Below are 7133 nucleotides of genomic sequence, written 5' to 3' on the forward strand. Positions count from 1 at the left end.
ATTTTCTGTAAGAGAAATATTTTTAGGCTAATATTTATGTTTTTGAAGTATTTTAAATCTCACATATCTTCTAAAAATATATAGTGAAATTTTTGATTATCCAAATATTTGAAATTAAAAATTAAAATTATAAATTTTTAATTACTATTCAAAAATTATAACAGTGTAAAAAAGATATATATTTCTTTATATAATAGAACTACCCGCAAAATTATGGGCAAACACCTAGTTATACATTATTATTAAAGCAAATCTATTCAAATACGACATTAAATAATATAATAATAAAAATCTAATAATATTTTTGAAGTATTATTTATTTTTACTTTTTATAATTACAATATTATTGAAATATTATTTATTTTTACTTTTTATAATTACACAATTTTATTATTAAAAATACTTTCAATTTTTTTTATAAATTTTAAAAAAATATTTTTTTTTTACAATTTAAAAAAATTATAAAGATTTAGTCGTAATATTATTAGTTTCTTTGATATATCTACAAATTTTTAGAACTACTGCTTAGTTTTATTTTTTGATAATTATAAAACTTTTATATCAAATTATTTTTATTAAGTTTATACAAGTTGATCTAATACATTTTTTTCCAAAAGAAATAGATAAAAATCTTTCTAAGATTATAATTTTAAATATATACATATCTATTCTTAAATATAATTTAAAATAAACAAAATATTTTATTTTATCTTCAATTAAATCAAAATTTATATTAAAATATTGGTAAAAATGATAAAATCTACAACTACAATAATAATAAAATTTTATTTTAAATATAATTAAATTAAAAATTTACTACTGCACATGGTGCAGGAAAACACCTATTCGATAATGATATATACAAAACAAAGTTATATTTATTTAATATATTTTTTTGTTCACTGTGGATATTCCAAATTCTAAGTCTATAATCTTTTCACATATCTAGTATTTAAAATTTTGTAACAAATGAGATTTTGAACCCGAGGTATAAAGAAACCAAATGTATATATATTCTTTTTCTCTTGAGAACAAATCAAATCGTGTTTGGTTCATGTCATGAATGTATAATGAGAAATATTTAATGCCAATTAGAATGTCTTTTTAACTGAAACTGAATTAAGTACTAGTCCCTAAGTTTTTTTTTAACACCGAATAGCACACAATACATCATCATATAATCTAAAATTCCTACATATTATGATCAACTACCTACAACATAAATAATGATTTTACGATGAAGCTCTCTCTGAAACACTTGGATTGGCAGACGGTTTAGCATGCACGACATCCTCGATGGACAAACTCTCTCCGAAGTAGATAACCACAACGAACGGCTCTACCTACAGTTTTATGGAACTTTCAAAATATTGCATATTATAATCTCCAAGAAATTGCAAGTCTGAAATTCAAACTCTAAATCTTGGAGTAGAAGTCTTTAAACATTAACAAGTAGCTTCCACGACCAGTCCTAAATAACAACTTGAATAAATTTTTGCATATATCATTAAATAGACAATGATATATACTGTACAAAACAAAATTATATTTATTCAACTGTAACTTTGATTGGGATTAAAAATGGAGTTAATATTTTCAATGAGAACAATAAATTAACCGGTTATTTATGCAAATAAATGCTCTAGAATAAATTCTTATCCTAAAAATTATAGATTTAAAATATACAATTTAGATGAAGATAGACTTCTTTATAATCAAAATATTTATTGAAATTTTGAAACGTTAGTGGAGTTAAAATAGGTTTTGACACTCGGCTACCCGTTACCACTATTGTATCATGTTTTCATAGAATTTTTTATTGATAAAACTATCTTGTCTTTTGAAAGTCATTTTAGTCCAACGGCTTAAGTAAAGATTCATTAATGTTTCTTCACTATAAGGTATGGAGTTCAAACCCCAGAAAATATAAATTATGCGTATTATAGAGTAAAAAGGTTATAAGAAATCTCATAGGACGGCTCATAATAATGCAGTCATACATAAATTCTTATAGGACTGATAGAATTGTCAAATGTAAAATTTTCGTGTATGTAATATTTTTTATAGATTGTAATAGCATAATTATCCGGATGTCGAAAAAACTATTTTGTTTTAACTTTAGTTTGTTCATTGCATGGAACCAAAAACTATTTATGCAGAACTTTACAGCGTTGGCAAACCCTTTTTTAAAATTAATTTGATTTTTGAATTGGAAAATGTCATTTGGTCATCAATTTTTAACTTTGGTTGAAATAAAACATCAAATTTTTAGTAAACAAAAAAAAAAACACTCTATTTTTGTTGACAAGCCATATTTAATCATAAAATTTTGTTGACCATACTATTTTGGTCATAACAATAGTCAATAGTTAAAGTTGAATAACAATTGGCCTAAAATAGCTTTCAAATTTGATGTTTTTTTTACACAAATATAAATCAATATTTTTGGCACAAATATAACAGGGGTATTTGCCAAAAATTACACAAACTTGATTTTAAACTTAAAAGCATACCCAAACTTCAACCGAGTGCAAAAGTAACTCAAAAGCATGTGAAATTACAATCAGATCCTTATGACCAAACAAAAAAAATCAGAATTCATTTTTACGAATATCATCTGGGAAGTGTTTATGTGGTTCTGTAAGTTTGTCTGCGAGAAGACTTCCTCATATCATAGATTTTAAAAATAATTTATAAGTTTTATAGAAAATATTTTGATGGGAGAAAATTGAAATCATGTAATTATAAACATTTGTAAATGATATAAATTAAGATCTAGTAAAATTAAATTGTTTTCAACATAGATGAGTGAATGTAGTGTGTCATTGTATTTTTTGATTTAGGGCTTGGTAACATATGTTGTAGTATTGTTTGTATTTTTAGGGTTAGATTTTGGAAGTTTAACTTTTTTTTGAAAAATTAAATTTCAACTTATATGTGTTTAGTTTTGTATATATTAAACATTTTTAAAGTTGATTTTAAGTTATATGAAGTGTTTTTTTCTACTTACTTATTTATTTTAAGTTTAGGGTTTAGGTGACTTAAGTCTTCTAGCAAATAATGCCTAGAAGACTTTCGCGGAAATTTTTAACCTTATTGGAATTTTTGTCTCTCTATATAAAGAAAATTTACACATTCTCCCTCTTCGTCTCAACTGGCTGCAACAAAAATGTAATGTTTTTCATTCTAAAACTCTTCAACCTCTCTCTAATCTCTTTGAACTAATAAACACTAAACTTTATATCAATTTTTCATTTTTATCTCATGTCTTTCTCACTGATTTATTTTGTTTTTGCAGGTTTTTCATTTTATGGTTCTCATCTTACACTTCTTTAAAGGTAGATCTATAAATCATATTTCTTTTTTCATTTGGTACCCTCATGTTGCTTAAAACTCTTATCTTTTGAAAACTCTTTTTGTTGTTCTAAGCTCTCACTTTATTTTGAAGATTTTCTATGTTTTGAAGTTATTTGAATGCTTTTGGATATGCAGGTTTTTCAGATCTGACACAGACTTGGAAGACTTCCAACATTTAATGGGCTAAGTCTTCTCGGAAATATTCTCGGAAGTCTTTTAAAATTTAGTGGACTAAGTTTTCTGGCGGAGTCTTCTACCATGTCTCCTCTTTCATAACAGATCTGAGCATTTTGGTAAGTCTCCATGTCTGATTTTACTTCATTTGGTAACTTTTTGTTACTTAAAGCTCTTAATTTTTGAAAACTCTTTTGTTTCTTAATGCTCTTATCTTATTTTCAGGTTTTTCTATGTTTCGAAGCTGTTTGAATGATTTTGAATATTCAGGCTTTTCAGATCTGAGCCAAACTTTGGAAGACTTCCAGGGAAGTCTTCTCATAAGTATTCTAATATATAATGCACTAGAAAAATTCTTGGAAGTCTTCTAACGGAGTCTTCTCTTATGTCTTCTTTTTCATAACAGATCTGGGCATTTTAGTAAGTCTCCATCTATGATTTTTCTTCATTTGGTAACCTCTTGTTACTTAAAACTTTTATTTTTCTCCAAATTATGTTATGAATCTTTGATTTAATTTCAGATCTGGAGCTATCAAAGTGGAGGAGTTGTCTGATCATCTGGTAAGCAGATCTGAGTGTGTTGAAGCTGATGGAAGTTTCAAGTTTGAGGTAGACTTCCTGGAAGTCTTCCATGAAATCTTCGTGGAAGGCTTCCTAGAAGTCTTCCACAGAGTCTTCAAAAACCTGAAACCTGAACATGAGGACTATCAAATTTTACGATGTGTATGTCATGTGGAGTCCAAACTTATCTATGTGGAGGAATGATTTCTAACTCCAAGTGTAATAGTTTTGTTTATGGACTGTGTTGTGATTTATAAGTGTACTCTTTTAGTTCTGGATTCTTTTGCAAATTTGAAGAGAATTTAATGAAAAGTTTGTAAATATGTTCATGTGTACAGTATTATCTTGACGTTATTAAGTTATATACAATTTCGAGAGTAAAACACAATAACACAAAAAATTAGTCAAATTTTCTTAAACTAAGGGAGAAGACTTCTAAAAAAACATAGTTAAATTCACAAAAATTAAAAAATTACATAAGATAAGAACATATAACACTTTCACTAGAAGTCTTCCGGTAAATCCTCGGAAGACTTAAATTTTAAGCGAGCATTTAAAATATAAGCGGGAAAACTCAAATTTTAAATGAAAACTGAACTATTAAATTTCATGAAAGTTATAGTGTATATCTTATGATCTAAGAAGACACATTAAACCATATGACTTAATATTCTTGAAGTTACTTAACACTTTTGAAAGTGAAAAAACATATCTAAAAGTTACTTAACAAATTTACAAAAATTAACGTAGAAGACTTGCAAACAAGTCTTCTGGAATTAGCTAGAAACATTAATTAACATGAATGTTGGTAACCTCATAATTAAAACTAATTAAGTTATGAATTTCATTCAGGAGCCCCAAAATTGACTAATATACATGAATTAACAAGAAAATGTTAAAAAGTCATTATATTTTTAGAGAAAATAAAATTTTACTAAACACTGACATAGAAGACTTTCAAAGAAGTCGTCCAGAAGACTTCTATGAAGTCTTTCATTTAGGTCATTTTTGCAATTGAAAATTTACAAAGGAAGACTTCCAGAGAAGTCTACTCTACAGCAGACTTCTTTGGAAGTTTTCCTTTGTAAATATTGTTTTACTTTTGTTTTTGAAATTTTTTTGAAAATACTAGAGAAGACTTACGAGTCAATTGCAAAACTAACATATTTATCCTAGAAGACTTAAGGGTAAGTCTTCTCTGGTATTTTTCGGGGTTTTTTTGTTAACAAAATAAAGTTGGAAGGCTTCGAGAGAAGTCATCTCTAAAAAAAGACATAAAGTTGATTGCAAAACTAACATCTGCATTGACTAGAAGACTTTCGTATAAGTCTTCTTGTTGTAGAATTTTTACACGGAAGTCTTCTAGCGAATATATATGGAAACAAAATTCAAATATCATTCTTAGATTCAATGAGGTTCATGTTTAACTTCTCCAAGCACACATCATTTCTTAATGAAAGTTACTCACTCGTTCCTGGCCAAAAATCATGAACTTGAGTAACTCTAGTAAGCTTATAAATTTTGAAATAAAAAATTGGAATTTTGGGATGAAATAAAAGATGAAGTGAAAGGGAAATGGTTTGTGTATGTAAGAAATAAGAATATGAAAATATAGATGTTGATTTTAGGTGCATTTAGAGCTTGAAATTATTGTTCATGGTGGTTGATGTATTGATAACAATGACAATATTGTAAATAAAAGAGGAAGATGAGGATGATTGAGTAAAACAACTATTTTTGAAATTGTTTATAAAAAATAATGGTATTTTCGTGAATAATCCGAACTTTTGGGGGTGAATAGGGCAAATGAAAATTCAAAAAAAAAAGTCATGGATTAGTTTTGTGTTTGACTTTGAGTTTTGAGTCATTTTTGCCAAAAGCCCAATATAACACTTATAAATACAAATATATAATAAATAATATATAGCCTTTCACTATTTCTTCAAAATGAAATTTATAATTTAATTTATATTACAAAATAGTTAGTGAATATATTATTAGTTTACTAATTATTTATTAAATAACTATCAAGAAGTTTTATAATTATTTATGATAATATTTACGAAATTATGTCACTTTTAGTGCCTATTCATTTAGTTCTAATTGGATTATGTTTCATTATTTTGTTGGCAAAATTTGTATTTTGTATGTAAAATATTATTATATATTTTTAATTTCCAGAAGAATAAAATTAATGAAAAATGGATTATTCATGATTCCATTGATGTAGCAACATTTTGGATGATAACAGTTTTCGGTAAATCTTATTTTCATTAAATGCAGAAATAATCTTTTAACACATTTATAGACATAAAGGATCATGAAGAATTTATCAACTAATAACTTTTTTCTTATAACTAGATACTCAATTAAAGATCTTTATAACTCGATATTCAATTAATGATATGTTAACTAATTATTTATAATATAAATGAAAATATAGAAAATTTTCTATTGCGAAATTAAAAATGTTTATATTTTGTTTGAATTATTTCTTATTTATAATTTTATTTTGTTAGTGTTGAGTTATCAAAAATATATTTTTCAATATTTATAATCCAATATTTTGAAAAAATGTTGATTTATATTAGTGCAAAAAAAATCAATTTTAAAAGTCATTACAGACTTATTGTTTTTCAACTATAAGTTCTGATTGAAGTTACGGTTAAACTGTTTTATAGTCAACGGAAGTTTATGATTAAATTAGTTTGTCCATAAAATTTGAATTTTTTTTTGTTTATAGAAAATTGATGAATTATTTCAACTAAATTTGAAAATTTTGAAAGTTGTTATAATTAGAAGATTGAACACTGAATAGTTCTGTGTATTATTAATCATAACATGAGTTTCTTTATATAAGGATTACAAGTCATAGAAAAAGGAAAGTATCCAAAACCTAAACCAACTAGGATTAGGAAAACTACTAATACATAATAATGGAAAAATAACAATTACAAGGAAAAAGAAATAGAGTTTCTTTTTTTCCAAAGCATAAGCCGCCTCTCTCTCTCTCCTAAGGTCACGGCCGCCTCTCTCTCTCT

Source organism: Brassica oleracea, chromosome C9 (assembly GCF_000695525.1).
Source record: "Brassica oleracea var. oleracea cultivar TO1000 chromosome C9, BOL, whole genome shotgun sequence".
Taxonomy (NCBI): Eukaryota; Viridiplantae; Streptophyta; class Magnoliopsida; order Brassicales; family Brassicaceae; genus Brassica; species Brassica oleracea.